Source organism: Mustela putorius, unplaced genomic scaffold, assembly GCF_011764305.1.
Source record: "Mustela putorius furo isolate JIRA1106 unplaced genomic scaffold, ASM1176430v1.1 tig00001402_pilon_pilon_pilon, whole genome shotgun sequence".
Taxonomy (NCBI): domain Eukaryota; kingdom Metazoa; phylum Chordata; class Mammalia; order Carnivora; family Mustelidae; genus Mustela; species Mustela putorius.
In genome coordinates this window covers 135,896-147,020 of record NW_025421730.1, presented here as the reverse complement: position 1 = coordinate 147,020, position 11,125 = coordinate 135,896, and the positions used below count along the sequence as shown (strand labels likewise).

At 31.9% G+C, this 11,125-nt stretch overlaps 1 pseudogene; it reads left to right on the top strand.

Annotated features, from left to right (window-relative positions):
- The first annotated feature begins 10,638 nt into the window (after positions 1 to 10,638).
- LOC123394083 lies at positions 10,639 to 10,730 on the top strand (annotated as a pseudogene).
- The last annotated feature ends 395 nt before the right edge of the window (positions 10,731 to 11,125 follow it).

The following is an 11,125-nucleotide window of genomic DNA, read 5'->3' as shown; positions in this document are numbered from 1 at the left end:
TTTGAAAAAGTATTGGGGAATCAACTTTAATCGGAGTTACAAAAATTTCATTGTTGACTTTTGTAAAGCTACAGGGATCCAAATGATGGGAATCCCAAGCCGTTTTAGGTTGTGGACCCACAGAGTATTCTTCTCTGTAATATTTTATTTTTCTTCCATTCTACTACTACTCCAGTCAAAGTTCACTGATCTCTTTTTTAGATAGTGCAAAACATGGCATGGCAAAGAATACCAAACGAGTGCCCAATATTCTACATTTTATTACATCATTTCTAACATCTAGAAGTGTGTTATCAATGGCTGGTTCTGTGAAAGAACATAGTTATGCTAAAGTGTGTTTTGTTCTCCAAGAAATTAAGTGCATGATTATCACACAGTTATAAAATACTTGTGTCAGAAATTTTTATTCAAAAAGTAATAAGAGAAGCAGATATTAAAAATTAGTTCACATGGTTATTTGGGATATAAGCAGAGTTGGCAGCAGCAGAAGTGCTCTGGGCCCCATAATTTGGAATATAGAATTTTATGTTTTCTAATGAAAAATCACTAACTTGCATTATTGTTAACAAGAATCTTGTGCATTACCCATCAGTTTTTCTACATTATAACCTCTTGCTGTACACTTTGTAAATAACTTTGTGAATAGCAAGATAATAAACGGGGTGACTCCCATGGATTGAGATAATCTCCAGAGTTTTCTCAACTGCTACATAATGCCCAGAACTCATTGAAAGGACACCTAAGATTTTATTTTGCCCAAAAATTTGATCATTTTTTTTCACTGTCCCTTACCTATTTTCCAAACCTAGTCCTTTTGCTTGACCTTTCAGTCTACGGACAACCCTGTATCTGACTGCTTGTTAATTCTGGGACTGTCTTGCAGATTAATTTGCTTTCCAGAGGTGGTTCCTCTAATTGATGTCTAAGAACCCTAATTAGTTAAAAAAACTTTTTTAAACATTTTCATTGCTATTTATTATTATTATTATTGCTAATATCTCTATTATAATAATTCAACAAGGGATCTTTCTGACAAAAGACAAAGAGCTGGCTACTAGTAGAAAAAGTACATTAGACTGTCAGTGAAAGTGGTAAAGGGATTTGAGAAAATAAGGCAAAGCACGGGAATTATGTGTTAAAACTTTAAATATTATAGGACACATTTCCTTAATTTCTAATACTGTTGTTGCTTATAATTAAATAGGATGTTTTCCATAACCACGCATTACAGCAAATATATTGTTTATTACAGATTAAATTTTTGCATCAAAAGGGACGCCTGGGTGGCTCAGTTGGTTAAGCAGCTGCTTTGGCTCAGGTCATGATCCCAGCGTCCTGGGATCGAGTCCCGCATCGGGCTCCTTGCTCGGCCAGGAGCCTGCTTCTCCCTCTGCCTCTGCCTGCCATTCTGTCTGCCTGTGCTTGCTCTTTCGGTTCGCCCACTCTCTCTGATAAATAAATAAAATCTTAAAATAAATAAATTAATTTTCATCAAAAAATTGTAAGTGTATTTTATTGTAGGATCATGATCAGCATTTTTACAGATGAGAAAAGTGAAATTTAGAAAAGTATGTCTCTTCAAATCCCTCATACAATATCTGGCCTAGATAGAAGGATATACTATCACAGTTGAGGAAGATAATTGAGATTACTTAAAATGATAAACTTTACTGTATAGGGGTTTTTTAAAAGTTTTGCAACAGATTCAGATTCTTTTAAAAATATATATCTATTTTGTGCAAAGAGAGAATGCACTGAGAAGTAAAAAAGAAAGTGATATATCAGTGCTACCAACTAATGGCTATAATATCATCACCCTATTTATGAACAATGAAACAGTGTGAAATATTTAAATAAATATTAATTAATTCCCTGTTTATTTTATATATTTATAAATTTAAATAAATTCCTATTTATTTATTATTAAAGAAATTCCTCTAACAAACAGTATGTTTTGAAGGTTGCTAGCAGGGAAGTATTGTACTACATGGAAGTAATCAGAAAATAAGATCTAAAATTCTGCTTTCAAGGGCGCCTGGGTGGCTCAGGGGGTTAAAATTCTGCTTTCAAGAAGCCATAACAGTAAGTACTGAGCATTAGCTATTATATGCTATGGATGAATAACTGAAATCTACATTTGAAACTAATGGGACACTATATGTTAACTAATTGAATTTTAAAAAGTTAATATAAAAAAACCCCACTATTTTATAAAACAATGTTTCCCAACAGGATAATTTGCTTTAAAATACTCACTTTGTAATGAGAGTCATTACTTTTGTCTAGCCAATTCTTACATCACTGTTTATATCCCTTCCCTGCTTTATCCCTTCCCAGTATCAATAAAGGCTCACTTGGGTTACCTAGAAGCCATGAGAAAGCTTGTAATAGATCTGGCTGGTTTTCACCAGCAATTTGACCACCATGTGCACAGGGAAGTCTATTGATAAAGGCTTTATTGCAATAAATTGCAAATACATGGATGATTTTGAATTCTCTTTCTTGAGGTCTTGTTTCATGAGAATAAATTTAGGGTGGCTTATTGGAATGGATGTTATTAACATATTTTCATAGTTCTAAGTACATGGAATTGTAAAACAGATTAATGAATGTGGCATTACTGACAACTGTCCTCATTTTGAAATCAAATTACAGTGTACTAAGATGAGGAAGCAAAGCAGATTTGGGATTATGAGTGAAATAATTTTAAAAAGTCTTAGGGGTATGATAAGACTATTGGGTAATTCAGTAGAAAAATGTCAACTGATTGAGATTCTGTGTTCCCTGATTTCAAAGAGAAGTTAAGATAAATAAGTAACACGAGGAGACTAGGAAGCCAAACATAAGTGATAATTTTGTGCCAGGGGGTGTATACATCTGTTTATCTTCTTGTTTTACCACTAAGGTTGCTCCTAGAGGAGAGTTTAAATATGTGTTGGAGCTAATCTCTGTGGATGACACAAGAAAACCACATCCTAAAGCTCTCCCTGAAACATCCCTTATGATTTCAATGTAATTTGGTTTTTTGCATTTTTAGAAATAACAAAATACTTTGCAAACTCATCTTCTTTATTACCACCACAAGTGAGTCAGCTGACTCCACATTTTAACACAGTGACAGTCACAGAGGAATGGAGGATGAGTAGAGTTATCACTATATGTGATTTTAAGAAGTATGACAGGGTAGCAGCTATTTCCAGGAACCAAAACATGGGTCAGCAGCTGTACAGGAAAAGTGATGGAATAAATGACTCATTTCAGAGGAAGTCTATAACATATTAGTTCTATAATGTATCTTCAGCACCCAATTACCCACTTTGATCTAAAGATAAGGATTTACAGTTAAGGTCCCATTTATGATTTGACTGGTAGGGTCTGAATCATGTTTACTATTGTTTTGACTATTACTTGAAACCTATAGTAGTACTTGGGATATGTGTTGTGTATTCTGTGAACATGTGCTATTTTTAGATTAGATAATTCCTGTCTCGAACCCCTGTTAATTTGTTTGTTTTTGTTTATTTGATAGTGGTTTCAGTAAATGGATATATCTGAAAAATTGCAAAGCCACTATTATAAGAAGTTATTATTATATATAGCATGGAATTGCACATTCCTCCTTTGAATCCGACAGAGCTTCACCATATCCTTAACAATTTGGGAAAAACATGCTATTATTTTTCTTTATAAAATTTCTCCTGTCAGGCTGTGATGGTGGTCATCAGCAGTAACTCCTCTGAAGGCGTTGTCAAAAGAGTTGAAAAAACTGGAAAGGTGTGAATGAAGCTGTTTGCTGAATATAAAGAAAAGAGCATTGAAGTACACAATTCACACTCTTACTTCTCCTTCTATGCTTTCAGATGTTTGACATTTGAAAATTTTGCGTCTAGAAGAGATGCCCTATATAATTCTTACTTTAAGGAGCAAGTTGCTTTTATAATTTTGTTTTATTATTCTACCATTCAAGTATTTCCATTTAAATTAAATTCAATACCATTTAAAAAAAATCAAAAGTGCAGCCAGTATTCAATTCTTGGGCTAAATAATTTTAGAAAGCTTTGTGTTATTGAACCTACGGGGTTTTTCTGTAGTTTTAACTCTTTCTTTCTGTGATTTTTCCCATTAGTCACGTAAGTGACTGCAATATAACACACATTGAGGATAAAGAAGGACTGAATAGAACAATCCTTGGCCTCATGAAGTTGAGAATCTAGCAAGGGAGTCAAACAATTCCATCATTCAGAGACAATTTATTGAGTGCCTGGCCTAAGATGAGCACAACAAAACCCCAGCCCAGAGGAATAATTTTAATGGGAGAGATAGGTAATAGGTAAGCCAACTTTAAAAAGAAAAAAATCGTACTGTTTTTTCTTTAATAGTGATGCATATTTGAACTAAATAAGCACACTTTAGAAAGAGCAGTGATTGAGAAGAGGTTTTGTAACTGAGTGGTCCGAAAGGGCCTCCCTGAAAAAGTATGTGTTGAACAGATTTCTGAATAATATCAGCTAGGAAGCTGCGTAAAAATCTCAGGGATGGGTGATTTTTCCAGTCAAAAAACTGTAAAGGCTCCAAAGTCACAATACAGCTGTAAGTTTCTCTAATAAAGTAGCTTCTGACAAAGAATGAGAAGAAATAACTAACCCAGGTTTGAAAGAAAAGGGACAGACTTTCTATGGAATTAATATTTAATTAAAGCTCTAAAGGACAAAAATACAATAGAGCAAAATTCTGGTGACGCTGATATACCCTAATGAAAGTTCATAAACAAGGTGTGGGTAGCAAAGAGAGTGTGTGGGAATGTTGGTAAGAACAGTGGGGAAGAGTCATCCCTGAACATGTTCTTAAATGAAGCAATTCTTGTGTTGTTTTAAAGGGTAAATTGGAGTTTGCCTAAGTGATTAGAGAAGGATGCCCCGGCTTATGGAAGTTCAGAGCCAGAAAGATGTGATAAACTACTGCAGATATTTTCATGTATATTTGTTGTTGCTTATAGTAATGGTGATCTAAAAACTCCTACTTAAGACAACTTAAAAATCCAGACAAAAATAGCTTTTAAAGTTAAAAATATCAGAATGATTATAAAAATAAGTGAGGGATTACTGGGCCAAAATACGAAACACAATGAGAGTCTAGAGATATATGCATGAAGCCATTTTAGCTATGAGAGCATTTGAAACTGCTAAAACACACTGAGCTGTGTTTTTTAATAGACACTTGATACTAGAGAAACAAAATTCAAAAATCCAGCAGCAATCAAATTTGAAAATTTTGGTACAACCAAATTTAAGTTAAGATCCCCAAAGCACAAGGAGAAGAAGAAATAAGACTATAGCCTACCTTGCCTTCTATGTAAACTGAGAAAGTCAATCACTGAATTTGGAATATGATTTTTTTGTAGAGTCTCAGATATAAGAGAAAATCCTGCCAAGGAGGACCGTACCATTATTATACCTCTTAATTATCCCTACTCAATAAGAGTTTCAAATATAATGTCTTGAACATAGCAAAATGTAACAAAGCACACAAAGAAAAACTATTAACAAGATTTGATAGACAAAATGGGATTAAGTATGATGTGAAAATGATCAATAAAGATTGTAAAATGGCTTGATTACTCTGCGCAAAGAAATGAGAGGGGAAGTAAATTGAACAAAAAACTGAAACTAAAAATGATATTGAGAAAGATTTTATAAATGAATTAAATGGATACTCTAGAACTTTAAAGATATGACAGCTAATTTAAGATACCACAGCGGTGCCTGGGTGACTCACTGAATTAAACGTCCAATTCTTTTTCCTTTTTTTTTTTTTTAACACCTTAATTTTATTTTATTTCTTTCATTTTGGCTCAGGTCATGATGTCATGGATGTGAAATAGAGCCCAGAGTTGGGCTCTGTGCTGAGCCTGGAGCCTGCTTAAGATTCCTTTCCCTTCTTTTTCTATCCCTCCCTGCGCTCTCACTTGCTCCCTCTCTCTTGCTTGCAAATAAAAAGATAGATAGATAGATAATAGACAAAGCAAAATAAAAGCAGATTATGAAAATAAATATAAGGATTTTGAAATGAAAACAAGTTCAAAATAAAATAGAGAAGATCTACACAGCTAAAAGTTCATTCAGAAATCTACTATTCAAGAAGTCAGTATGACACAATGTTAAGATATCAAAAGATTTGAGCATGTACTTTACAGAACGGGTAATCCAAATGGCCACTCATATGTAAAAACTGTTTATCTTTATTATGAATCTGGAATTAAATTAAATTAAATTAAAAATAAATTAAAACCTAGAATGACATACTATTACACACTTACCATATTGGGGCAACAGTGAAAATGTCTTGCAAGAATGTGAAGGAATGACAGTGCACATAATAAAAACATATGAGGTAAGTTGGACAATATTAGAAAACTTAAAAATTAAAAAAAAAAATTTGGACCATTCCTAGAAATACAACATGAAACTAATGAATATTTTCACCAGATATGCAAACTGATGATTATAGTTATTTCATTCATAATGGCAAATCAGTAGTTGTATATTTGCACAATGTTACATTAAATAAGAGAGAATATTAACAAACTGGGAGGAGGGGCTAGGTTGTTATCATAAACAGATCTTCTATGGTGCTAATTATGTTCTATTTCTCAAAATCTGTAAGTTGAAAAAGTTTTCAAATTTATATCTAGATAGATAGATAGATAGGTAGGTAGATCATAGATAGATATCCCAGAAGCTGCAATGCTAGGCTAAGACCAGGCTTTCAAGGGCTTTTCTATGCTCTACTAAATACTTTAAACCATTCATTATATCATAGCTCAGTGTTCAAATCTCCATTTGTTTCCTCAGTTTCCTAATATTATATCTTAAGGTGACCTGATCTAGACTTTTGATCACCTTTGTCTAAATATTTCTATTTTAACAAAGTCCTTTGGAACACTCAGAGACTAAAACTTAGAAAAATACTCTGATTGTTATCTCACTCGAGTGGAAAATATATTGTTACCCATTAACTAATGATATCCATGACATTTTTAATTCTTGGGAGCTTTTGGTTAAATGAATTTTTTAAGCTTCCTTTAAATGAAGCTTTAAGCCATCACCACATGAATAAAATTAAAGAACTAAATGAAAACAAGCCAAGTATTTACAGAGTAATAGAATGTGCAGTGGAAAGAGTACAATTCTGAAATCATAAAGCCTAAATTAGTGTGATGCATCTTTACTAGCCATGTAATCATAAACTAGTTACCTAAATGTGTTAGCCTCAGTATTTTCACCCATGAAAATGGTGATGATGATAATACTTATTATGCAGAGTTGTTGTGTGGATGTAATGAAGCATGGAGCATGAGAGTCTCATATTCCATGCTAAAATGATAGCTATTTTTATACTTATAATAATTCTAATAATAGTAATTAAATTGTTCAAAATGATAATATTCATTTATATTGAGGCATTGTATTGACTATTCATAGACACATTTACCAAATAAATTTCATTTTACTTTACCCCCTCTGAGGATATATATTCCCTAATTCAATATGAATCAAATTATGAATAATAATTATCATAATAAATATGCTGATTTTTCTTCTTTTGAGGGAAGTATCCTTTACTGTTGAACATAAAGAAACTTAAGCAAGTCTGTCTTATTCAAACTTTGCATGCTGCTTAAGAAAGGGTCTGTATGAAATAAATTCATGCAGTTAAGACATTTATGTTTGGAAAAATGGGTGGTCAGTTTAGTATTTCAAAAGAAGATTTTAAATTTAAACCTTAAAACTGAGCTCTTTCAGCCTTATTTATAGAGCATCCTTCATGCTTCCTAAGTACTCCTTCATTGTAAACTAAGTAATAGTTTTTGTCACAGTGTTTATAACTAAAATGGATTTTATATTCTATTATTTCAGAGTTAGTTGCAGTTTCTACTTCCTTACTTCCTTTTTTGAAAAATAGATTAATTCTACAAAAAGTTTTTTCCAGCTTTATTGAAAAATAATCGACATATTATAATTTGTAAATATAAGAAATGATTTTTTATAACATTGCAAACTTTTAACATTGTGTAAATTTTGTACAATTTGATAAATTGGCTTACATCTGTATTGCAATATAATCTACATAAAAATGTTAATACATCTACTATCTCATATAGTTGCCACTGTTTATTATGCATGTATGGTAAGGAATTTTAAGATCTACTCTCTTAGCAACATTTATGTATATAGTACAGTAGAGATAGACTTCAGAGGTCTTATGGGTTTTGTTCCAGACCGCCTCAATAAAGTGATTATCTCAATAAACTAAGTCAAATTATTATTTTTTTTTGGTTTCCCAGTGCAAATAAAAAATTATGTTTCCCAGTGCATATAAAAAATAAACACTATACTGTACTGTTCAAAAGCATTATGTCTTTAAGGAAAAACAATGTATATACCTTAAGTAAACTAGTTCTGAGTTTTCAGTGGGTCATAATTACTGATCACAGATCACCATAACAAATATAATAATAATGAAAAAACTTGAAATATTGCAAGAATTACCAACATGTGACAGAGAGACACAAAATGAACAAATGTTGTTAGAAAAATGGTGGCAGCAGACCTATTTTATACAAGATTGCTATAAACTTTCAACTTGTAAGAATGTGATATATGCAAAGTTTAATAAAGGGAAGCACAATAAAAATGGATGTATATATTATTAACTATGATCATCATGCTGTACATTAGATCCCCAGAATTTTTTCATATTATAGTTGCTAGTTTGTACCCTTTGACCACCTTATTCCACCCCAGGTTCACCTCTTGTCAACTCAACTCTAAGTTTCCATTAGTTTGCTTTTCCTTCAGATTCTGTATGTAAGGGATATCATAATACATAAATTAAAATATATATAAAATCTTTGAAATATTTCACTCAGTATAATACCTTCAAGATCCATCCATGCTGTTGTAAATGGAAGTATTTCTTAATTTTTCATGGTTCAGTAGTATTCCATAGTATATATTTACCATACTTATTTTATTCATTCATCCATTAATGGATACTGAAGTTATTTCCATCTCTTTCTTAGAGTTAATAATTTTATAATGAACATAAGAGTAGAGATATGTCTTTGAATAGTGACTTCGTTTCCTTTAGATATATACCTAGATGTGGGATTACTGAATCATATGGTAATTTTACTTTTAATAATATGAATAATCTCCATACTGTTTTCCATACAAATTTATATCCCTATCACAGTGCATAAGTTCCCCATTTTCCCCCCAATATTTACCAAAATTTGTTAGTTTTAATTTTTTGGTAGTATATATTCTAATAGGTAGTAATATCTTGTTGTGTTTTTCAGAGGTAAACAACAACAACAACAACAAAATGACTTTGCCCTGAGGTTTTACTTTGAGCACTTTTTAATGCTCCTGTTGGTCATTTATATAACTTTTTTGAAAAAAAAGTCTATTGAGATCCTTTTGCTATTTTTTTAATTATATATATTTTTCTATTTGTATCTGTTGTTTATTAACCTCTTTTCAGATATAAGATTTGTAAGTATTTTCTTCCATTTTGTGGATTGTGTTTTCTTTCTTTTTTTTTTTTTTTTGGCAATGCAGAAACTTTAGTTTGATGTAATACCATTTATTTATTTTTGCTTCTTTTGCTTGTGTTTTTGGCCAGGTATCCAAAAAACTATTCGCAAGACCAATGTCAAGGAGAATTTTTGCTATGTTTTCCTTTAGGAAATTTAGTTTCATGCATCACATTTAAGTCTTTAATCTATTTCAAGTTAAGATTTATGAGTGATATGAGGTTCCAGTTTCATGCTGGTTTGTGTGACTATTCGGTTTTAAATATCATTTATTGAACAGACTATCTTTACCCATTATATATGTTGGCCCCTCTAAAATATTAGGTGACTGTATCAAAGGATTTATTTCTGGACTCTCAATTCTGTTCAACTTGTTTATTGGTCTGTTTTTATGCCAGTATACTTTATTGTATTGAGCATGAGGGCTTTGTAGTATAGTTTCAAATCAAGAAGTGTAATTTCGCTTCTTCATTCTTTCTCAGAACTGCTTTAATTATTTGTTGTCTTTTATGGTCTCATATAAATTTTAGGATTCTTTACTTACTTCTGTAAAAAAAATATTGGACTTTTTAAAAATATTATTTATTTATTTATTTGACAGAGAGAGATGACAAGCAGGCAGAGAGGCAGGCAGAGAGAGAAGAGTTAGCAGCTTCCTGCTGAGCTGAGAGCCTGATGCAGGGCTCCATCCCAGGACCCTGGGATCATGACCTGAGCCGAAGGCAGCGGCTTAACCCACTGAGCCACCCAGGCGCCCCTAACATTGGACTTTTGATAGGAATTGAATTTACAGATGGTTTTCGGTAGTATGGACATTTTAACAATGTTAATTCTTACCATTCATAAATATGAGCTATCTTTCCATTTATGTCTCCTTCAAATTCTTTATCAATGTCATAGTTTATGGGGTACTGATCTTTCATCTTCTTAGTTAAATCTTTTCCTAAGTATTTTATTATTTTTGTTGCTATTGTGAATTAGATGGTTCTCTTTATTTTTTCAGATAGTTCATCATTAGAGTGTTAAAATGCTCCTGTCTTGTGCTTACTTTGGCAGCACATATACTAAAATTGGAATGATGCAGAGAAGATTAGCATGAACACTGAGCAAGGATGACATGAAAAACTATTTTAAAAAAACGAAACAAAACAAAACTCCTGTCTTTTATATATTGATCTTGTATTTGGCAGCTTTATTAAATTTGTTTATTCAAAAATTTTTGTGAAGTTTTTAGGATTTTTTTACATGTAAGTTCATGTTATCCAAAAAAGGAAAATTTTACTTCTTCCTTTTTTTTTTTTTGAAGTCTTATTTCTTTGTGTTCCTTGTTTCTCTGGCTAGGACATCCAGTACTATGTCAAATGAGAGTAGTGAACGTGGACACACTTGTCTTTTTTCTGATCTTTAAGGGGAAAACTTTCAAACTTTTTTGATTGAATATGAGATTAGCTCTGGGCTTGCAATATGTGTTTTTTCTTTAATGGATTTTTTAAATTATTTTTTAAAATTTTTTATAAACATATAATG